This window comes from Sturnus vulgaris, unplaced genomic scaffold, assembly GCF_052056855.1.
Source record: "Sturnus vulgaris isolate bStuVul1 unplaced genomic scaffold, bStuVul1.hap1 Scaffold_298, whole genome shotgun sequence".
In the NCBI taxonomy this organism is placed as follows: Eukaryota; Metazoa; Chordata; class Aves; order Passeriformes; family Sturnidae; genus Sturnus; species Sturnus vulgaris.
The window spans coordinates 5,285-29,239 of NW_028276372.1; the positions used below are offsets into that span (position 1 = coordinate 5,285).

The 23,955-nt window shown below is 50.7% G+C and overlaps 4 long non-coding RNA genes across 4 annotated transcripts; 2 read left to right on the top strand and 2 right to left on the bottom strand.

Moving 5' to 3' along the window:
- The first annotated feature begins 798 nt into the window (after positions 1-798).
- LOC148217777 (uncharacterized) lies at positions 799-3,878 on the top strand. Its single transcript, XR_015800758.1, has 3 exons — positions 799-1,230; positions 1,893-1,991; positions 3,511-3,878. It is a non-coding gene; the product is annotated as an uncharacterized LOC148217777 (long non-coding RNA).
- On the bottom strand, positions 2,334-3,771 carry LOC148217778 (uncharacterized). Its single transcript, XR_015800757.1, has 2 exons — positions 3,631-3,771; positions 2,334-3,304 (listed from the first exon to the last, which is right to left on the bottom strand). It is a non-coding gene; the product is annotated as an uncharacterized LOC148217778 (long non-coding RNA).
- A 16,130-nt stretch (positions 3,879-20,008) lies between the features above and the next one.
- LOC148217779 (uncharacterized) lies at positions 20,009-23,084 on the top strand. Its single transcript, XR_015800760.1, has 3 exons — positions 20,009-20,435; positions 21,099-21,197; positions 22,717-23,084. It is a non-coding gene; the product is annotated as an uncharacterized LOC148217779 (long non-coding RNA).
- On the bottom strand, positions 21,540-22,977 carry LOC148217780 (uncharacterized). The gene is made up of 2 exons (XR_015800759.1): positions 22,837-22,977; positions 21,540-22,510 (listed from the first exon to the last, which is right to left on the bottom strand). It is a non-coding gene; the product is annotated as an uncharacterized LOC148217780 (long non-coding RNA).
- Positions 23,085-23,955: the final 871 nt, after the last annotated feature.

A 23,955-nucleotide genomic window follows, 5' to 3' on the forward strand; every position in this document is an offset into this window, starting at 1 on the left:
CGATTAGCTCGGCGATCGATTTCCAATGCCTGCCGATCGATTAGCTCGGCGATCGATTGATCGCGCCTGCCGATCGATTAGATCGGCGATCGATTGCTAATGCCTGCCGATCGATTAGATCGGCGATCGATTGATCGCGCCTGCCGATCGATTAGATCGGCGATCGATTGCTAATGCCTGCCGATCGATTAGATCGGCGATCGATTGATCGCGCCTGCCGATCGATTAGATCGGCGATCGATTTCCAATGCCTGCCGATCGATTGCTAATGCACACTATTTGCACACTCCTTGCACACCCTTTGCACTCATACAGAGGCAGGAGGTTTGTCAGTTCTGGTCGGGGTTTTTTGGGGCGTTCATTCAGGGGGATTTCCTCAAGGATTGGGACACTCCTTGATTCCATCCCTTGCCTGTCTCCCAAGCGCCACCCTGTGGGCAGAGCGCGGTACTGCGCGCCTGCCTCTCCCAAGATGGCGGCTCGGGTGTCGCTCCCCGACCTTCTAACTCTGGCTGCAAAAGGAGGGTGGCACAGCAAGGAGCCCGCTCGCTCTAGTGGGATGCCTGCGCACGACGCCGACACCGATCCCACGGGTGCGATTTTCGGCGGCGTTTCCAATCGTGCGGACATCTCCTTCAGCCCGCTTCGGCCCGGGGAAGAGGGGCGGGGCCGCCAGCGATGGTCCCGGCGCAGCCCGGGCAGGCTCGGGGCGGAGCCGGGGCTTGGCGAGGCGGGGCACGGAGGTCCCGGGGACGGGACCGGGCGGGGCCGGGGCGGTGCTTTAGGGGCGGTCCCCAGTGGTCCCGGGCGGCACCGGGGGCGGGGCCGGGTGATCCCGGAGCGGTACCGAGCTGTGTTGGGGACGGTGCTGCAGGGGCGGTGCCGGGCCCGCCTCAGGGTGATTGAATGCCCAGAAATCGCCTCCTCTGCCCCGTGCTCACACTGAGCTGCGGGCTGCAGCGTGCTGTCGGAGCTCCGCACACAGCACGGATTTGGGCTTCCCCTCCTCTCAAACCCTCTCCCCCTTCTTCCTCCTCCTCATCTTCCTCTTTGTCCTCTGTCACTGCTGAGGCTCTGGAAAGAACTGAAATTCTGCAGGGAGAGATGTCCTCTCGTGGCCCCAGGGACTGCCTCGGCACGGGCCACGAGCGCCTCCGGCCCCTGCCTTCTCCTGCTTGAAAAGATCACCTGGAGCCCGAGCTCGGGGGGGTGAAATCAGCTGAAATCCAGGTAACTCTGTCAAGTGCCCCCCAGGGACATCGGCGGGGCTGGGGGATGAGGGTTTGAAACAGCAAATTCTTTGGAATATACACCTGTCCCTGTGCCGATGCTGCTGAGCTTCCTGCCACAGTATATCCCCACTCCATGAGGCGCTGTGAGGTTATGGCAGTGGGAATTGAGCAGGGAATTCGGGGCTATGGGCATAATTCACGGGAGCTAGCAAAGCTGACAGCCAACCCCAAATCGGGGCACAGCACAGAGAACAATCTGTGTGCTGCCCTGTCAGCTCAAGCTCCTGGGCTGGGAAGTATTGGGAGTTAAATGTATGGAATTACACAAATCACAGCAACTGGCATCACCCAGAGGGACAATCCAAGGCCCAAACAATTCCTCCACAGTCCACTCTGGGAAAAACACCCTGTGCCTGCCAGGAGCTCTGACCCTGCTTTTCCTACCAGCTCCTGAGCAGTGTCAGGGCCACCACGACGCCTTTAAAATCCAGATAAACCCCAAATCCTACACAGTGAATAATCCAAAGAAAGTACTGAATTGTTGTCATTAAAAGCTCAAAACTCATTAAGAATTCTATGACAACAGTGTAATGGACTCCCAGGAACCTCATGAATGCTCTCGGTTTCATTTTTGTGTATTTTTACTCCCTCATTTGGCAGCTTGTAAAACTTATCCTGGAATTCAGAGGTCAAGCAGGATCGACTTTGGATTGACCTTCACCTCTGTTCCCACTTTGTGCAAACACAACTCGTGCCCAGGTGGGTGAACTCATCACCTCAGCTTTTCACTCCAGAGTATCCCCTCCTTATTTCCCTGTAGATGAACTCAGATCCACTCCTCACCTCCACTGGTCATCCAAGCGTCCATTCTGTTCCCCACAGGCCCTGGTGGCCCCAGGGAGCTCCCTTGGCCTTTCTCCTGCCCCTCTGCAGCCCGAGGTCGCTACACAAACAGTTCTTGTGTCCCCTCTAAATGACCCCGGGTTTTCTGCTCAATGAATGGCATGACCCGTGCCCACTGCTCATGATTCACCCAACCAAAATCAAGAGCAAATGTTGCTTGGGCTTTAAGAACTTGAAATAACTCTGAAGCAGAAGAAATCACCTTTTTCTTCTGGTTTTTATTTTTATTTTTTCATTTAAGATGCTGGACTTGCCTCTGTGGATGTGTGCTGAGCTCTCACTGCAGGGGACTGTCAGGCCTGAATGGCTGTGAGTTCGTGTTCTTCTCAGTAGGGAATCAGAAATTATTCTTAGACCATAGAATTGTTTTCTGAAACCTTTCCCCTTTCCTCTTTGTGCCTTTGAATTTTTCAGCTGTTCCCTGTTGTCACTTCCCCTGCCTGACTTCTGTGCAGCTCCTAGCTGGGAAAAACTGGGAAAACTTAGAGGGTACAGAGGTGGAATTTTTGGCTGGATTTTTCTAACATTTCTAATTTTGCTGAACTTATTTCCCCAGTGAGAAGAGCACGAACTCACAGCCATGCAGGCCTGACAGTCACTGCGGGAAATCTGACACAGTATTAATAAGTAACCTTTCCTGAGAGCAGTCACCACCCCCAGTCCTCCAGCCTTGTCAAATGTTTGCAATGAATGGACCCAAGTTCTAATCCTTAATCTAAATTTATGTCAGCTTTTGTTAGAAAGATACCGGACAGTAAATCATACAAGAGAATTTAAAAATTGCACAAAGAATAACAGGCCCAGACCAAACCCAACCACCCCCATCACTGCTCCACCCCAATTTTGGGAGAAACAGTGATACAGTTTATAAATACTCTCCTTCCACACTATTCAGTCCTTCACCGCACATCCCCAGAGAGGAGTCCCTCAGACCTTGCTCCCCTGAACACCAGGAGAGCTGGAGTTTCACCCAGATCCCACATTCCCATGGCAGTTAATCCCAGCAGGGAGGCAAAGAGGAACCCTGCATCCTCTGACATAGCCCACAGCACGGGCAGCACCAGGAGCCCTCCAGGCTCAGACCTCTGGTGCTGAAGCCTCTGGGCTTTGGCTGATCAAACACCACAGCTCTTGGCAAAGATGCCAGGAGAGTCGTGATTCTTCCTGTCCTGAAAGAGAGGAGGAAAAGAAAATTAAGTCGACTGCAGAAGGATTCCAGCTCTCAACTTCTGCTCTGATTCCTCACTCTGGGGTTTTATCCATGACAAGTGACACCAATTCAGAGTGCCCTTTTCCAGCATTTTTATTCCTAACTATTTCAGACATTAAAAGGATGCTCATTTCTCTTATTGTATTCTTTGCTTAATTTTATTAGCGGCATTTTCATCCCAGACCCCACTTGTCAGTTCTTCAATCCTTTAGCACTGGACTTGGCACAAAGGGATACCCGTGGTGCTGCATCACAAGAAATCCCAAAGAGAAACCCCTTCCAAACCTGACGGAGAAAGCTTTCAAGGCACTCCAGAACACAGACAGCTTTTCCTGCCTTGTCAGGCCACACCAATTCTGTCCCATCCACCTGAACTGTGCAGGTGAGGAAAAGGCTTTCCTTGCTCCTCGGGAATCACGGTCTGAGACCACAGATGTCCATCCTGGGCAGCACCTGGAAACAACGTGGGAAAGGCAAAATGAGAGTGTTTTCTATCAGAAAATTACTACTACTAATAAAAATAACAATCAGAACTTCTGGACAAATTTAGTAACATCACTTTGATATGAGAAATACAGGCCATGCCCATCCTTCTAGCCCAGGTGAAAACAGGAAGGAGAACTAGAGGAAAAGCAGAGTCCCTTATTTGATCTCTGGACACAAACGGAGGCCTTTTCCCTGTGAAACCAAACTCACCCTTCCAGGGTTCCCGAGATCAGCTACGAGGAGGCTTTTGGCACTCCAAGAGCAGCTGGGTCACAGCTGGATGCGGCTTGGGTCTGGGAGACACCGTGCTCCTTCTGGAATTATAGCACGCAAATGCCTGCTCCTGGCCCCAGGCCCGGAGATAAAATCTGTGGGGTTTTTCCCTGTGCAACATTGTTCACCCCTCCCAGGTTCCTGAGATCTGCACAGAGGAGGCTTTGGGCACCCCAAAGGCAGCCAGGGTTACAGGTGGGGGCAGCTTGGGGCTGGGAGAAATCCTCATCCATTTGGAATTTTATCAGGCAGAAACCTGGCTGGGTGCACAGGTCTCTGGACACGACCAGTGGCCCTTTCCCCTGTGAAACAAAACTCACCCTGCCAGGCTCCTGAGACCACTTAGGAGGAGGGGTTTGACTCTCCAAGAGCAGTCGCAACGAGAGATGCTCACACAGAAGGCCATGCAGAAGAGGAAACGAGCGCACCCGCAGCCCCCCAAGGCGCGCCCCAACGCCCCAGACCCGGCACCGCCAGCTCGGGCAGTCCCATAAAGCATCCCCCGCCTCCGCAGCGGCGGGACAGGCGGGGCCCGGGGTCCCGAGGAAACCGAGCGTGCCCGGAGGCGCGGCAGGACGGCAGCGCAGCGCCGCCTGGCGGCGGAGCAGGAGAGCAGCGCCGGGCCCCATGGCAGTATCGGTACCCGTGCGCCCCCTGCTGTCCGCGGCGATGCAGCGCCCGATGCCGAGTTCCACGCCCGTGTCGCCGAGGGAGAGGGGCACCGCTGGCTGGGGCCTCCCCGCCGACACGGACAGAAGCCGAAGCAGAAGCCCCGGTGCCATTGGCGGCCCCTACCCAGCGGGCCGGGCTCCGCCGGGCCCGCGGCCCCGCGCGGTATCGGGTCGTCCCGCTCCCGTCTTCGTCGCACCCGGCCCTGCTCCTGGCATGAAGCGCGTCACCGCCCCGCGCCGTCCCGCCCCCCGCGCGTCATCGCGTGCGTTCGGCGGCCCGCCCCGGGGGCGGTGCCGGGGGCGCTACCCGGGGCGGTGCCGGGGCGGTGCCGGGGGCGGCACCGGGGGCGGTGCCGGGGCGGTGCCGGGGGCGTTCCCGGTCGCCGTGCCGGGGTAGCCCGGGGAGCGGTTCCGGGAGCGGTTCGGGGGGCGGTGCCGATTGCAGTCCCGGTCACTGTCCCCAGTCCCCGTCCCCAGTCCTGGTCCCGGTCCCAGTCCCCGGTTCCGGTCCCCGATCCTGGTCCCAGTCCCAGTTCCCCGTCCCGGAACCCGATCACGGTCCTGGTCCCAGTCCCCAATCCCGGTCCCGGTCCCGGTCCCTGTCTCCAGTCCCCGTCCCCGATCCCGGTTCCGGTCCCTGTCCCAGGTCCCCGTCCGCGATCCCGGTCCCTGTCCCATTTCCCCGTCCCGGTCCCCGATCCCAGTCCCGGTCCACGTCCCCGATCCCGATTTTTCCCCCCCTTTCACACTGATTTTTCCCCCGATTTATCAATGATTTTTTTCCCCATTTTTTCCCATTTCTCACTGATATTTTCCCCCATTTTTCAGGGATTTTTTTCCCCATTTCTCACTGATTTTTTTCCCCATTCTTCATGGAGTTTTCCCCCCGTTTTTTCACTGATTTTTCCCCATTTCTCACTGACTTTTTCCCCATTTTCCCCCATTTCTCACTGATATTTTCCCCCATTTTTCATGGATTTTTTCCAGATTTATCCCCATTTCCCACTGATTTTTCCCCATTTTTCATGGACTTTCCCCCCCCGTTTCTTACTTATGTTTTTCCCCGATTTCTCATTGATTTCCTCCCCCCCCCCCCCCCCCCCCATTTCGCACTGATTTTTTACCCATTTTTCCCCATTTCTCACTGATTTCTTTCGCCATTTTTCATGGAATTTCCCCACCCATTTCTAACGGATTTTTTCCCCACTTTTCCCCATTTCTCACTGATTTTTCCCCCCATTCTTCATGATTTACAGGATACTCTATCGTGAATGGAAAGCAATTAAAGGAAGGGGGGAGGTTACCAGCCACCTGGTCAGCTCAGACAGCAGAGCTGCACACGCTTGTGAGAGCCTGTGAATTATAGCAGGACAAGACATTAAATATATTTACTGATTCTAAATATGCATATGCGGTAATACATGCATTTGGAAAACTATGGGGAAAAAAAGAGGTTTATTAAGCTGCAGAAGAAAGAAGAAAAAAATTGGTTTACAAGGGATGGCAAGCAGTGGATACCAAAAGCTCTAGCCTTACAATTGTTAAAACAACTTCATTAAAGGAGTCGTTCTGTGCCTTCTTTGGGGTGAGGAAAAAAGGCTGAGGGGGGCTCCGACGTGGTTTGGGGCACCCCAAGGTCCCTGGGAGAGGGAGCCGGGCTGCGCTGGAGGAGCAGGTGAGTCGGGCATGGCGGGGGGTCATGGTGGGTGCCAGAACATTGAGAGGGAGGGGTGGGTGTAGAATGCATGAAAAACAGAACCTTAAAAAATAGCTAAATATAGTCTAAAAGGAATGTTTTATTGGCTTGTGTTTGGATAGAGGTAGGGTTTTTTAATAGATACTGTAAATAGAAAAGATAAAGAATAAAAATATAGAAGCAAATATAAGAAACCAATATATAAATATATTACATTACATTATATTATGTTATGAAAATAGAAATATATAAATATTCAGACTTTAAAAGGAATGTTTTATTGGTTTTTATTTGGTTAGAGGAGGGTTTTTTGAAAATAATATAGGCAAAAATATACAAATATGCAAAAATAGATACTGACATAAAATTATTATAACTATATATGCATATATATATGTAAGTATAAATATATAGAAATAAATATAAATATAAAATACATGTATGTAGTATGTAATAGAAATAATTTATCGATTTTAATATGTTCTATTAAATAGTATGTTATAATAGAATGTAAATAGCATCTAGTATATTAATATACTAGTAAAAACTACATTAAATAGTATATAAATATAGAATCCACAATATAGACATATAAATCTACAGATATAAATATGAAAACTAAATAGAAAAATATATTCAAATATAATTTAAAATAATCGAGTTTTTTGTTTCTATTTGGTTAGAGGCAGAGCTTTTAAAGAAATAATATTAAAAACTATGAACCTCCAAATATAGATGGATATAGATAAAATAGAAATAACATTAGTAATATAAATCTATGTATATAATGAATAATAAAATAATATTGTATATATGATAAATAGAATAGCAATTAAATTGAATATATGAAATATGTCTAGATTATGACTAGAAATTAAATATTAAAAAATAGATGATTTATATATATATAAAAGGTTTTTTTTTCATTTGGTCAGAGGCAGGGCATTTTTAGTTTGGGTCGGGGTTTTTTTGGGGCGTTCATTGAGAGGATTTTATGACGGGTGGGGACTCTGGTGCTTGGAACTCTCTCCCTTCTCTGTCTGTCCCTGACAGGGCGGCAGTGCCGGGCTGAGTTGGGCGGCAGTGCTGCCGCCGTGTGGACACAGGCGGGTACTGCACCGTGCCCCTCTCAGGATGGCGGAAGGGCCCGCGGGCCGGGACCCAGCCCTGTGGCAGCGCTCAAGATGGCGGCCTCTCTAGGACCCCGGCGGATAGGCGTTTACATAAAACGCCTGTCCGCGCCCGCCGGCGCCCTCACGCCCGCGGCACCGCGGACCGCGCGGCCGTTGTCGGCACGCTCTGACACGTCCGGGAAAATTGTCGGCGAGCGGATCGGCGTCGGCGATGTAATCAGGCATCTTATGCCTACACACCGGGGTCCTGATTTTTTCCCGCCCTTTCTGCCGCCATTTTTGGCAGGTCAGCCGGGGTGCCGCCCGAGCCGCCATTTTGAGAGTCCCGACACACTCAAGATGGCGGCCTCTCTAGGACCCCGGCGGATAGGCGTTTACATAAAACGCCTGTCCGCGCCCGCCGGCGCCCTCACGCCCGCGGCACCGCGGACCGCGCGGCCGTTGTCGGCACGCTCTGACACGCCCGGGAAAATTGTCGGCGAGCGGATCGGCGTCGGCGATGTAATCAGGCATCTTATGCCTACACACCGGGGTCCTGATTTTTTCCCGCCCTTTCTGCCGCCATTTTTGGCAGGTCAGCCGGAGTGCCTCCCGAGCCGCCATTTTGAGAGTCCCGACACACTCAAGATGGCGGCCTCTCTAGGACCCCGGCGGATAGGCGTTTACATAAAACGCCCGTCCGCGCCCGCCGGCGCCCTCACGCCCGCGGCACCGCGGACCGCGCGGCCGTTGTCGGCACGCTCTGACACGCCCGGGAAAATTGTCGGCGAGCGGATCGGCGTCGGCGATGTAATCAGGCATCTTATGCCTACACACCGGGGTCCTGATTTTTTCCCGCCCTTTCTGCCGCCATTTTTGGCAGGTCAGCCGGGGTGCCGCCCGAGCCGCCATTTTGAGAGTCCCGACACACTCAAGATGGCGGCCTCTCTAGGACCCCGGCGGATAGGCGTTTACATAAAACGCCTGTCCGCGCCCGCCGGCGCCCTCACGCCCGCGGCACCGCGGACCGCGCGGCCGTCGTCGGCACGCTCTGACACGCCCGGGAAAATTGTCGGCGAGCGGATCGGCGTCGGCGATGTAATCAGGCATCTTATGCCTACACACCGGGGTCCTGATTTTTTCCCGCCCTTTCTGCCGCCATTTTTGGCAGGTCAGCCGGGGTGCCGCCCGAGCCGCCATTTTGAGAGTCCCGACACACTCAAGATGGCGGCCTCTCTAGGACCCCGGCGGATAGGCGTTTACATAAAACGCCCGTCCGCGCCCGCCGGCGCCCTCACGCCCGCGGCACCGCGGACCGCGCGGCCGTCGTCGGCACGCTCTGAAACGTCCGGGAAAATTGGCGGCGAGCGGATCGGCGTCGGCGATGTAATCAGGCATCTTATGCCTACACACCGGGGTCCTGATTTTTTCCCGCCCTTTCTGCCGCCATTTTTGGCAGGTCAGCCGGGGTGCCGCCCGAGGCGCCATTTTGAGAGTCCCGACACGCTCAAGATGGCGGCCTCTCTAGGACCCCGGCGGATAGGCGTTTACATAAAACGCCTGCCCGCGTTCGCCGGCATAAAAATAAATATGCATAAATATAAACATAGACATAAACATGCACAAACGTTAACCTGCATAGATATAAACATAAACATAAACATAAACATAAACATGCAAAACAATAATAATAAATATAAATATAAATAGAAATAGAAATACAAACATTAATAAAATCAGTGAGAAAGGGGGTAAAATCAGTGAGAAATGGGGGGGAAAAACCATGAAAAATGATGGAAAAATCAGAGAGAAATGGGGGAAAAATCGGTGAGGAATGGGGAAAAAGATCAACGAAAAATTGGGAAAAATCAGTCAGAAGTGGGGGATAAAAATCAGTGAGAAATGGGGGGAAAAGTCGGTGAGAAATGGGGAAAAAATCAGTGATTAATGGGCGGGAAAATGCATGAAAAATGGGGGGAATAATTCAGAGAGAAATGGGGGCAAATATCAGTGAGAAATGGGGGGGGGGGAAATCAGGAAATATCCATGAAAATTGGGGGAAACATCCATGAAAAATGGCGGAAAAAATCAATGAAAAATGGCGGAAAAAATCAGTGAGAAATGGGGAAAAATGGGGAAAAAGGAGTGATAAATGGGGGAAAAAATCAGTGAGAAATGGGGAAAAATGGGGAAAAAATCCACGAAAAATGGGTGGAAAAATCCATGAAAAATCAACGGAAAAATCAGTGAGAAATGGGGAAAACATCATGGTGAAATGGGGCAAAAATCAGAGAGAAATGGGGAAAAATCATTGAAAAATGGGGGATAAAAATCAGTGAGAAATGGGGGGAAAATGGGGAAAAACATCAGTGAGAAATGGGGAAAAAAATCTTTGATAAATTGGGGCAAAAATCATTGAGAAATGGGGAAAATAATCAGTGAGAAATGGGGAAAATTTGGGAAAAATCCAGGAAAATTGCGGGAAAAAATGCTTGAAAAATTGGGGAAAAAATCCGAGAGAAAATCCCCGGGAATCCCCGGGAAAAACCCCCCGGAATCCCCGAGAAAATCCCCCGGAATTCCCCGGGAAAATCCCCCCGGAATCCCCTGGAAAATCCCCCTGAATTCCCCGAGAAACTCATCCCGGAATCCCCGTGATAATCCGTCCGCTATCCCCGAGAAAATCCCCCAGGAATCCCCCAGAAAATCTCCCCGAAATCCCCGGGATAATCTCCCCGGAATCCCCGAGAAAATCCGCCCCGAATCCCCTGGAAGATTCCCCCGGAATCCCCGAGAAAATCCCTCGGAATTCCCCGGGAAAATCAACCCGGAATCCCCGAGAAAATCCCCCGGAATCCCCGGGAAAATCCCCCAGGAAAATCCCCGGGATAATCACCCCGGAATCCCCTGGAAAATCCCCTAGGAATCCCCGAGAAAATCCCCCCGGAATTCGCCGGGAAAATCCCCCCGGAATCCCCCAGAAAATCCCCCCGGAATACTCTGCAATATCCCCCCGGAATCCCCTGGATAATCCCCCCGGAATCCCCGATAAAACCCCCCTGGAATCTCCAGGAAAATGCCCCGGGAATACGTGAGAAAATCTCCCCGGAATCCCCGAGAAAATCCCCCCGGAATCCCCGAGAAAATCCCCCCGGATTCCCCTGAAAATCCCTCGGAATTCCCCGGGAAAATCCTCCCGGAATCCAAGAGAAAATCCTCCCGGAATCCACGAGAAAATCCGCCCGGAATCCCCGGGAAAATCCTCCAGAAATCCCCGAGAAAATCCCCCGGAGTCCCCGGGAAAATCAACCCGGAATCGCCGGGAAAATCCCCCCAGAATCCCCGAGAAAATCCCCCGGAATTCCCCTAGAAAATCCCCCCGGACTCCCCGAGAAATTTCCCCCGGAATCCCCGGGAAAATAGCCCCCGGAATCCGCGAGAAAATCCCCCCGGAATCCACGCGAAAATCCCCCAGAAATCCCTGTGAAAGCCCCCCCGGAATCCCCAAGAAAATCTCCCCGGAATCCCCGAGAAAATTCGCCCGTAATACTCGGGAAAATATGCCCGGAATCCCCTGGAAAAACCCCCCGGAATCCCCTGGATAATCCCCCCGGAATCCCCGATAAAATCCCCCTGGAATCTCCAGGAAAATGCCCCGGGAATACGCGAGAAAATCCCCCCGGAATCCCCTGGAAAATCCCCCCTGAATCCCCGAGAAAAACCCCCCTGAATCCCCGAGAAAATCCCCCCGGATTCCCCTGAAAATCCCTCGGAATCCCCGGGCAAATCTCCCCGGACTCCCCGAGAAAATCCCCCCGGAATTCCCCGGGAAAATCCCCCCGGAATCCCCGAGAAAATCCCCTAGAATTCCCCGGGATAATCCCCCCGGAATCCCCGAGAAAATCCCCCCGCAATCGCCGAGAAAATCCCCCCGGAATCGCCGGAATAATCCCCTGGAATTCCCCGGGAAAATCATCCCGGAATCCCCGAGAATATCCCCCCGGTATCGCCGAGAAAACCCCCCCGGAATTCCTCGTAAAATCCCCCCGGAATCCCCGGGAAAATCCCTCCGGACTCCCCGAAAAAATCCCCCGGAATCCCCGAGAAAATCCCCCGGAATTTCCCGGGAAAATCACCCCGGAATCCCCGAGAAAATTCTCCCGAAATACTCGGCAAAATCCCCCAGGAATCCACGGAAAATTCCCCGGAATCCAGGAGAAAATACCCCGGAATCCCCATGAAAATCCCCCCGGAATCTCCGAGAAAATCCCCCGGAATCCCCGCGAATATCCCCCCGGAATCCCCGGGAAAATCCCCATGAATTCCCCGGGAAAATAATCTCGGAATCCCCGAGAAAATCTCCCCGGAATCACCGAGATAATGGCCCCGGAATACCCGAGAACATCCCCCGGAATTGCCCGAGAAAATCATCCCGTAATCCCCGAGGAAATCCCCCCGGAACACTCGGGAAAATCCCCCCGGAATTCCTCGTAAAATCACCCCGGATACCCCGGGAAAATCCCTCCGGACTCCCCGAAAAATTCCCCCCGGAATACTCGGGAAAATCCCCCCGGAATCCCCGAGAAAATCCACCCGGAATCCCCTGGAAAATCCACCGGGAATTCCCCGGGAAATTCCTCGCTGAAACCCCTGGAAAATCCCCCCGGAATCCCGGAGAAAATCCCCCCGGAATTCCCCGGGAATATCCCCTCGGAATCCCCGGGAAAATCCCCCCGGACTCCCCGAAAAAATCCCCCCGGAATACTCGGGAAAATCCCCCCGGAATACTCGGGAAAATCCCCCCGGAATTCCCGAGAAAATCCCCCGGAATTCCCTGAGAAAATCGCCCCGGAATCCCAGTGAAAATCCCCCCGGAATCCCCGGGAAAATCCCCCAGGAATCCCCTGGAAAATCCCCCAGGTATCCCCGATAAAATCCCCCTGGAATCCCCTGGAAAATCCCCCTGGAATCGCGGGGAAAAAGCCCCCCGCATTTCCCGGGAAAAATCCCCCCAGAATCCCCGATAAAATCTCCCCGGAATCCCTGAGAAAATCCCCCCGGAATCCGCGAGAAAATATGCCCAGAATCCCCGATAAAATCCCCCCGGAATCCCCGGGAATATCCCCCAGGAATCCCCGATAAAATCCCCCCGGAATCCCCCAGAAATTCCCCCCGGAATCCCCGACAAAATCCCCCCGGAATTCCCGACAAAATCCTCCCGGAATCCCCGGAAAATCCCCCCGGAATCCCCGGAAAATCCCCGCGGAATTCCGGTCCATTTCTGTAGGAGAATAGTTTGTAAGGATAGTGCAGAAGGCACTAGTTGCCAACGAGTTACAGCTGTACTGATTAGCAAGGAGTGGAAACAGCCTTGCCTGCCCAGTGAGGCTGGTTGTTATAAAAGCGTGGGTCAGCTGGCTGCCAGTTTCACTAAGCACAGCTCCAGCAGGAGGTGCAGAGCCTGCTGCAGTGTGGGCTGGAGCCTGCTGGCTGTGCTGCGAGGAGGAAGGGACACGTGGCCGTGCAAGGGATGGACAAGGTGAGAGGATGCTGTGTGTGGGACAGACAGGCTCAGGTGGCTGGGGAAGGGACAGGCTGGGGTTTAGCCAGTCGTACAGAGGAGAGGAGGAGTCGGGGCTGTGTGGAGCTGCCTGTGAGAAAAGGAGTCAGAGTTGCCTCAAAGAAATCTGTGGAGAGAAGGCATGAAAAGTGTGTAATGAAAGACTAATGTTGGTGCCTGTCATGTCTGTCTTGATATAATTGCTACACGTTTTCTCGGAATGCTTGAATTTAGACATAAAATGAAAACTTTATTGTAAGAAAGGAATGCATTTCTCACCAAAGTGGTGTAGGGTGGGGGATCACAACTCACAGATGGCCTGGAAGCGGAACGGCCACAGGGGTTACTGTAACTGGGCCTCCAGTACCAAAGCCCCAGTGGGTTTAAAGGCTAGAGCTGGGCTGGGATTAGCACGGGCTATGCAGCTGGGCTCATGCACAGGTCTGTCAGCACTCCTACCCGAGGACAGTCCCTCACCTAGGGAGAGGTTCTAGGCCTGGAGATGAGGCTGAGTTTGGGAAGGGTGATGAGGACACGGTTAGGGAGGGATGTAAATGCATATCAAAAGACTTAATTTTGAGGGGTGGCAAGCATTAGCTATAAACCAGTAAGTATTTACAGCTAAAGGCTGGAGGTGGGGGCTGTCTGAGGAGGACAGGACTGTTTAAGGCTGAAGTTGGGAGAGAAACCTTGGTGAAGCTTTTGCGTTAGAAACGGCCTCACCTGCCAAATCAGATTTTTGTCTTCAGGATTGCATGAGTGAGGATGCCACAGCCAAGGAAAAGGTTCAGGTTTGGGAGGCAAAGGCGAGTTAGGCAGGGCTGCAGGGCTGGGGCTTGGCTGTTTCCATACTGCTCAGGGCAGCAAAGGGTAGCTGGCTCACTGGGCCTTGGATCTAGAACTCTTTCTGGAACAAGGTGGAGAGCTGAGGTTCATGCAAGGAAGGAGCCAGGAATTCTTTGTCTGACTGGAAAATGCCAGAGGGGCAGTGTGTGACTCGGATAGGATGATATGTTCGTCTGGCGAGAGTCACAAAAGAATATTTTGGTTTACTGATAACTGGGCAGCTCAGAAGTTACTACTTGACTTAGTTGCTGCTCCCATCTGTTGCACACATAAACAGAGCAAAGCAGACGAATTCTCTCGGAGCCTGAGGTCTTTGACTGGCCCTCCAAAAATGCTGCCCGCTAAAAAACAGACGTGGGGGAGGAAAGTTGTCAGATACAATAGAGCAAGAAAAGGACACGGGCTTCAAAGTGCCCTCCAGCAGACCACGGAAGTGACCTGTCTGGAAGTGAAACCAGCAGTCTGCTTCCCCAGCCTCCTGGAAGCCTCTAACAGCTACACAGGCAGTGAGGGGAGAGAACAATTCAACCTAAAAATAATTTTCAGTAGCGTTCTGCACTGCTGTTAAAAATACTGCAACCAGGGAATGTGGTGTGGTGATAACTATTAGGCCTGTAAGTCTGGTAACTGGGGCTTTTAGCTCAAACATCTCGGTATGGCTACTTTGAGCCTTGTAAAAGCTGCGTTAAGTCCAATTTCTTGGGTAGTTCTACTAGCTCTAGCCTTGCTTTTCATCCCCTCAGTAACAAAGCAACTCCCTCTCGAGAATGTTATTTACTTTCCATATTATGTGCCTACCGATTTCTGGAATTGCAAATGTCTTTGGATACATGCGTAAATTGAAGTTTCAAGAAAGCTGTCAAGCTAAAACAAAGGCTTGCCATAATGCAGAAGAAAATGTTTTATGGAAGAACTGAGAGGTCCCTACCTGGGCATAGAATTTGCTATACTAAGGTGTGTTCCAAACGGATCTGCCATCTAAACAAGCAGAAAAATAGTTGGAATGTAGTGAGTTCAATTTAACTATTGCTAGAAATAGGAATTATTAGCAGAGCTTGGAGCATGATATCACTAGCAGCAGTAAGACGCTTTTAGCTTGCTTCTCATAAATTACTTGTAAAAAGCATTTGTACCTAGTGTGTAGCAATTAATATTTCCCCATTTTCTTCCCCCCCGCCCCCCAGTCTCAGGTACTCCTTTTATTTTACCCTTTTCTGTCTTGTAACATCACCTTCCTTTATTTTATTCTATCTTCTGTTCTCAGAACATCGCAGCATCCTCTGTCAATGTGAAAGCATTTGTTCATCCTGTCTTGGAATGGCTGTCAATGTTGCCCTCTTCTGGATCACTTATTTTTTTTTTTTTTTTTTTTTTTAAACAATATGTTGCTAAATGTCAGGAAAATTAATCCACAAACACCAGCGGTTTATGTCCAAAAAGGAAACGGAGGAGTCCTTTTTGCTTTATTCGAATAAAGGGAGAGGCCATGGGACATTCCCCTGGGATCTCTCAAATTTTTGGAGGACGCAGCCTCCTTTTTATCCTATTTTCCCGGCCGCATTTCCCTCTCTCTTTTCCCATTGGCTGAGGTACTTGAGAGGCACAGACTTCCCGGAACGCCTGATACCTGAAATTCCCCTCTAATGTATAACCCTCCCTTTTAATTTTTAATTCTTATAGAATTCATAGTTTCCCCCCGTTGCTTCTTTCATCTTTCGATATCCAATTTCATTTATCAGCAGCCCTGCAGTTTGTTTGTAAAGGCAACTATCTCTTTCCATTCATCAATCAGTGGAATCCATCCCATTGTTTCTTTTATCTCTCAGTGCTAGCCTTATCTACAGGCTGATCCACAGCTCATTTGTAAAGACAAATTCAACATTCCTCTCAGCTAATAAATGAGAAGTTAGCTGAAAAAAGTAAAAACTGGATTTTTTTTCCGGTGTGTGTCGGACAATACAGTGGAGAGAATTTGCGGGAGGATGATCGAGGATATCCTATTATAATATCGTTCTCGGACATTTTACTATTTTAGATCATCAGTTGTATTCTGAAAGAAATCTATTTTAATGATATGTGTACGTTTGCACGAAGTTATAGTTAAATATAGCTTGCGGCTGGGCTCTTTAATGAATAGGGGTATTTTTGGTTTTAATTCAATATTTTATGCTTGTGGTGTGTAGTGTGCTGATTTATTTTTTAATGTTATTTACTACGTGCGCTTTTGTTTTTGAGTGAAGGTAACTTTCTGGATGGCTTTGTATTTGAGGCAGAATGAATTGAAGTAGGTTTTTAAAACTGATTTTTCATATGTACGATGGGGAGTTTAGTAGGGGCAGCTCTGATGGTGGGGGCTTGGTTGTTAATTTTATCAGACGGCTTTTGTTAGATACAGCTTTTAATTCTGGGAAGTTTTGTTTTTCTAATGTCGTGCTTTGAAGGTGGTTTTCGAGGATGTATGGTATAGCTTTATTTTGTTTGTAGATGGTGTATGCTAAGGGCTATGGTCTATTTATCTAATGCCATGTTTTTTCATTCAGGTGTTGATAAGGGAGTTCTTGAATGGCGTTTTGTGTTGTTTTTGTTTTTGGTGGGGCGTTGTTTTTAAAGGATACCTTGATAAGGTTTGCCGATGGCGTTCTAGCCTGTAGCATAAGGCATAGGGTAGTTTTTGAATTATTTTGTGGTGGTTTTGATTCTTGCCAGTATGTAGTGTTTGTTTGAGGTAATGCTGTGTAGCTAATTTCTGTTTTCTTATTAATATTAGAATTGGAGTGTTGTAGTATATGGGCTGTTATTATATCCTAGGGGTTCTATTTATTTGGTTTGATTGTTTTCTAGTTATGGATAATTTTTCTCAAAAAACCATTTTCAGGATTTCAGGCGTGACACAAAAGAACACTCAGATTGCTGGAAGGGAAACGTGTGCCCAGATTGTCTCGAAGCAGTGCTGCTGTCGGTTCTCGTTCAGTTGTGTCTTCTGAAAATGAGACTGTTGTATTCATTGCGCTGTGCTAAACACTTGTCATTCTCCCAATGCCAGGAAACAGATGAAGCTTGAAGAAAGAGGAAGGAATTTGGAAGCGTACAAACAAGCTGAGAAGAGGTTCAGAGATCAGGGTGCTCACTGGCAGCAGGGGCTGGGGTTAGGGCTGAGCAGGAGCAAAGCCGGAGCACATCAACCTCACCTCGTGTTTTCTCGGGGGCTTTATGGCCCTGGCAAGAGAGAGATGTTCACTGATGAGTCCCAGGCCGAGCCGTGAGCACAGCATGTTGTGTTGGAGCTGGGGGTTTTTTTTGAGACGTTCAGCAGCCACACTCTCTAGTCAAGAGTCCTGAGGTTTGTTGCTGCTCCACTTTCATCCTCATATCCAGCTTCCAGCCCTTTTCTTCTCTCTGTCCAGTGTGTCTTTTGTGTTCCTTTCTTGTCCTGTGTGCTCCCCATCCCATTCCCGTTCCCTACGGAGGGGGAGGGTGTGGAGACTGGGGGCTCCGACGTGGTTTGGGGCACCCCAAGGTCCCTGGGAAAGGGAGCCGGGCTGCGCTGGAGGAGCAGGTGAGTCGGGCATGGGGGGGGGGGGGGGGGGTCATGCTGGGTGCCAGAACATTGACAGGGAGGGGTGGGTGTAGAATGCATGAAAAACAGAACCATAAAAAATAGCTAAATATAGTCTAAAAGGAATGTTTAAATGCTTTTTATTTGGGTAGAGGCACGGTTTTTATAGCTAATATAAAAATAAAATATAAAGAATAGAAATAGATTGGTATACATGTAAAATATAATGAAATCTAAGTAGCAAATATCTATGAAAAATCTAGTGTATAACAGAACTAATGCAAATATAAGAATATGTATAAATATAAAATAGAGCTATGAGAATGGTAATAAGAATGGGGTAAAACATCAGTGAGAAATGGAAAAAAACCACATGAAAAATGGTGGGAAAATCAGTGAGAAATGGAGAAAAATCAGTGAAAAACGGGGAGGGAATCTTTGAAAAACGGGGAAAAAAATCAGTGAGAAATGGGGGAAAAAAAATCCATGAAAAATGGGGGAATAAATCAGTGAGAAACGGGGAAAAGTGGGGGAAAAAATAATTGAGAAATGGGGAAAAAATCAGTGAGAAATGGGGGAAAAGTCGATGAAAAATGGGGGAATATTCAGTGAGAAATGGGGGGGGGGGGGGGGATCAGTGAGAAATGGGGAAAAAATCCATGGAAAACAGGGAAACAATCCATGGGCAATGGCGGGAACAGAGCGAGCTGTTGTCGCTCGTGCTGTGGTGGCCGATGCTGTGGGGAAAAAATAAGTGAAAAATGGGGGCAATAATCAGTGATAAATGGGGAGAAAATCAGTGATTAATGGGCGGAAAAATGCATGAAAAATGGAAGGAAAAATTCAGAGAGAAATGGGGGCAAATATCAGTGATAAATGGGGAAAAAAATCAGTGATTAATGGGGGGAAAAATGCATGGAAAATGGGGGGAAAATTCAGAGAGAAATGGGGGCAAAAATCAGTGAGCAATGGGGGGGAAAATCGGGAAATATCCATGGAAAAATGGGGGGAAAAAATCAGTGAGAAATGGGGGAAAAAATCAGTGAGAAATGGGGGAAACATCATGGTGAAATGGGGAAAAAAAATCTTTGATAAATTGGGGAAACAAATCATTGAGAAATGGGGGAAAAAAATCAGTGAGAAATGGGGAAAATATGGGAAAAAATCCACGAAAATTGCGGGAAAAAATGCATGAAAAATTGGGGAAAAATCAGTGAGAAATGGGGGAAAAAATCATTGAGAAATGGCGGGAAAAATCAGATCGGCGATCGATAGCTAATGCGTGCCTATGGATTAGATCAGCGATCGATTGATCGCGCCTGCCGATCGATTATATCGGCGATCGATTGCTAATGCCTGCCGATCGATTAGATCGGCGATCGATTGCTAATGCCTGCCGATCGATTAGATCGGCGATCGATTGATCGCGCCTGCCGATCGATTAGATCGGCGATCGATTGATCGTGCCTGCCGATCGATTAGATCGGCGATCGATTGCTAATGCCTGCCGATCGATTAGATCGGCGATCGATTGATCGCGCCTGCCGATCGATTAGATCGGCGATCGATTGCTAATGCCTGCCGATCGATTAGATCGGCGATCGATTGCTCGCGCCTGCCGATCGATTAGATCGGCGATCGATTTCCAATGCCTGCCGATCGATTAGCTCGGCGATCGATTTCCAATGCCTGCCGATCGATTAGCTCGGCGATCGATTGATCGCGCCTGCCGATCGATTAGATCGGCGATCGATTGCTAATGCCTGCCGATCGATTAGATCGGCGATCGATTGATCGCGCCTGCCGATCGATTAGATCGGCGATCGATTGCTAATGCCTGCCGATCGATTAGATCGGCGATCGATTGATCGCGCCTGCCGATCGATTAGATCGGCGATCGATTTCCAATGCCTGCCGATCGATTGCTAATGCACACTATTTGCACACTCCTTGCACACCCTTTGCACTCATACAGAGGCAGGAGGTTTGTCAGTTCTGGTCGGGGTTTTTTGGGGCGTTCATTCAGGGGGATTTCCTCAAGGATTGGGACACTCCTTGATTCCATCCCTTGCCTGTCTCCCAAGCGCCACCCTGTGGGCAGAGCGCGGTACTGCGCGCCTGCCTCTCCCAAGATGGCGGCTCGGGTGTCGCTCCCCGACCTTCTAACTCTGGCTGCAAAAGGAGGGTGGCACAGCAAGGAGCCCGCTCGCTCTAGTGGGATGCCTGCGCACGACGCCGACACCGATCCCACGGGTGCGATTTTCGGCGGCGTTTCCAATCGTGCGGACATCTCCTTCAGCCCGCTTCGGCCCGGGGAAGAGGGGCGGGGCCGCCAGCGATGGTCCCGGCGCAGCCCGGGCAGGCTCGGGGCGGAGCCGGGGCTTGGCGAGGCGGGGCACGGAGGTCCCGGGGACGGGACCGGGCGGGGCCGGGGCGGTGCTTTAGGGGCGGTCCCCAGTGGTCCCGGGCGGCACCGGGGGCGGGGCCGGGTGATCCCGGAGCGGTACCGAGCTGTGTTGGGGACGGTGCTGCAGGGGCGGTGCCGGGCCCGCCTCAGGGTGATTGAATGCCCAGAAATCGCCTCCTCTGCCCCGTGCTCACACTGAGCTGCGGGCTGCAGCGTGCTGTCGGAGCTCCGCACACAGCACGGATTTGGGCTTCCCCTCCTCTCAAACCCTCTCCCCCTTCTTCCTCCTCCTCATCTTCCTCTTTGTCCTCTGTCACTGCTGAGGCTCTGGAAAGAACTGAAATTCTGCAGGGAGAGATGTCCTCTCGTGGCCCCAGGGACTGCCTCGGCACGGGCCACGAGCGCCTCCGGCCCCTGCCTTCTCCTGCTTGAAAAGATCACCTGGAGCCCGAGCTCGGGGGGGTGAAATCAGCTGAAATCCAGGTAACTCTGTCAAGTGCCCCCCAGGGACATCGGCGGGGCTGGGGGATGAGGGTTTGAAACAGCAAATTCTTTGGAATATACACCTGTCCCCTGTGCCGATGCTGCTGAGCTTCCTGCCACAGTATATCCCCACTCCATGAGGCGCTGTGAGGTTATGGCAGTGGGAATTGAGCAGGGAATTCGGGGCTATGGGCATAATTCACGGGAGCTAGCAAAGCTGACAGCCAACCCCAAATCGGGGCACAGCACAGAGAACAATCTGTGTGCTGCCCTGTCAGCTCAAGCTCCTGGGCTGGGAAGTATTGGGAGTTAAATGTATGGAATTACACAAATCACAGCAACTGGCATCACCCAGAGGGACAATCCAAGGCCCAAACAATTCCTCCACAGTCCACTCTGGGAAAAACACCCTGTGCCTGCCAGGAGCTCTGACCCTGCTTTTCCTACCAGCTCCTGAGCAGTGTCAGGGCCACCACGACGCCTTTAAAATCCAGATAAACCCCAAATCCTACACAGTGAATAATCCAAAGAAAGTACTGAATTGTTGTCATTAAAAGCTCAAAACTCATTAAGAATTCTATGACAACAGTGTAATGGACTCCCAGGAACCTCATGAATGCTCTCGGTTTCATTTTTGTGTATTTTTACTCCCTCATTTGGCAGCTTGTAAAACTTATCCTGGAATTCAGAGGTCAAGCAGGATCGACTTTGGATTGACCTTCACCTCTGTTCCCACTTTGTGCAAACACAACTCGTGCCCAGGTGGGTGAACTCATCACCTCAGCTTTTCACTCCAGAGTATCCCCTCCTTATTTCCCTGTAGATGAACTCAGATCCACTCCTCACCTCCACTGGTCATCCAAGCGTCCATTCTGTTCCCCACAGGCCCTGGTGGCCCCAGGGAGCTCCCTTGGCCTTTCTCCTGCCCCTCTGCAGCCCGAGGTCGCTACACAAACAGTTCTTGTGTCCCCTCTAAATGACCCCGGGTTTTCTGCTCAATGAATGGCATGACCCGTGCCCACTGCTCATGATTCACCCAACCAAAATCAAGAGCAAATGTTGCTTGGGCTTTAAGAACTTGAAATAACTCTGAAGCAGAAGAAATCACCTTTTTCTTCTGGTTTTTATTTTTATTTTTTCATTTAAGATGCTGGACTTGCCTCTGTGGATGTGTGCTGAGCTCTCACTGCAGGGGACTGTCAGGCCTGAATGGCTGTGAGTTCGTGTTCTTCTCAGTAGGGAATCAGAAATTATTCTTAGACCATAGAATTGTTTTCTGAAACCTTTCCCCTTTCCTCTTTGTGCCTTTGAATTTTTCAGCTGTTCCCTGTTGTCACTTCCCCTGCCTGACTTCTGTGCAGCTCCTAGCTGGGAAAAACTGGGAAAACTTAGAGGGTACAGAGGTGGAATTTTTGGCTGGATTTTTCTAACATTTCTAATTTTGCTGAACTTATTTCCCCAGTGAGAAGAGCACGAACTCACAGCCATGCAGGCCTGACAGTCACTGCGGGAAATCTGACACAGTATTAATAAGTAACCTTTCCTGAGAGCAGTCACCACCCCCAGTCCTCCAGCCTTGTCAAATGTTTGCAATGAATGGACCCAAGTTCTAATCCTTAATCTAAATTTATGTCAGCTTTTGTTAGAAAGATACCGGACAGTAAATCATACAAGAGAATTTAAAAATTGCACAAAGAATAACAGGCCCAGACCAAACCCAACCACCCCCATCACTGCTCCACCCCAATTTTGGGAGAAACAGTGATACAGTTTATAAATACTCTCCTTCCACACTATTCAGTCCTTCACCGCACATCCCCAGAGAGGAGTCCCTCAGACCTTGCTCCCCTGAACACCAGGAGAGCTGGAGTTTCACCCAGATCCCACATTCCCATGGCAGTTAATCCCAGCAGGGAGGCAAAGAGGAACCCTGCATCCTCTGACATAGCCCACAGCACGGGCAGCACCAGGAGCCCTCCAGGCTCAGACCTCTGGTGCTGAAGCCTCTGGGCTTTGGCTGATCAAACACCACAGCTCTTGGCAAAGATGCCAGGAGAGTCGTGATTCTTCCTGTCCTGAAAGAGAGGAGGAAAAGAAAATTAAGTCGACTGCAGAAGGATTCCAGCTCTCAACTTCTGCTCTGATTCCTCACTCTGGGGTTTTATCCATGACAAGTGACACCAATTCAGAGTGCCCTTTTCCAGCATTTTTATTCCTAACTATTTCAGACATTAAAAGGATGCTCATTTCTCTTATTGTATTCTTTGCTTAATTTTATTAGCGGCATTTTCATCCCAGACCCCACTTGTCAGTTCTTCAATCCTTTAGCACTGGACTTGGCACAAAGGGATACCCGTGGTGCTGCATCACAAGAAATCCCAAAGAGAAACCCCTTCCAAACCTGACGGAGAAAGCTTTCAAGGCACTCCAGAACACAGACAGCTTTTCCTGCCTTGTCAGGCCACACCAATTCTGTCCCATCCACCTGAACTGTGCAGGTGAGGAAAAGGCTTTCCTTGCTCCTCGGGAATCACGGTCTGAGACCACAGATGTCCATCCTGGGCAGCACCTGGAAACAACGTGGGAAAGGCAAAATGAGAGTGTTTTCTATCAGAAAATTACTACTACTAATAAAAATAACAATCAGAACTTCTGGACAAATTTAGTAACATCACTTTGATATGAGAAATACAGGCCATGCCCATCCTTCTAGCCCAGGTGAAAACAGGAAGGAGAACTAGAGGAAAAGCAGAGTCCCTTATTTGATCTCTGGACACAAACGGAGGCCTTTTCCCTGTGAAACCAAACTCACCCTTCCAGGGTTCCCGAGATCAGCTACGAGGAGGCTTTTGGCACTCCAAGAGCAGCTGGGTCACAGCTGGATGCGGCTTGGGTCTGGGAGACACCGTGCTCCTTCTGGAATTATAGCACGCAAATGCCTGCTCCTGGCCCCAGGCCCGGAGATAAAATCTGTGGGGTTTTTCCCTGTGCAACATTGTTCACCCCTCCCAGGTTCCTGAGATCTGCACAGAGGAGGCTTTGGGCACCCCAAAGGCAGCCAGGGTTACAGGTGGGGGCAGCTTGGGGCTGGGAGAAATCCTCATCCATTTGGAATTTTATCAGGCAGAAACCTGGCTGGGTGCACAGGTCTCTGGACACGACCAGTGGCCCTTTCCCCTGTGAAACAAAACTCACCCTGCCAGGCTCCTGAGACCACTTAGGAGGAGGGGTTTGACTCTCCAAGAGCAGTCGCAACGAGAGATGCTCACACAGAAGGCCATGCAGAAGAGGAAACGAGCGCACCCGCAGCCCCCCAAGGCGCGCCCCAACGCCCCAGACCCGGCACTGCCAGCTCGGGCAGTCCCATAAAGCATCCCCCGCCTCCGCAGCGGCGGGACAGGCGGGGCCCGGGGTCCCCGGGTCCGCACGGGCAGTCCCCGCGTCCCGGCCGGTCCCGAGGGTCCCGAGGAAACCGAGCGTGCCCGGAGGCGCGGCAGGACGGCAGCGCAGCGCCGCCTGG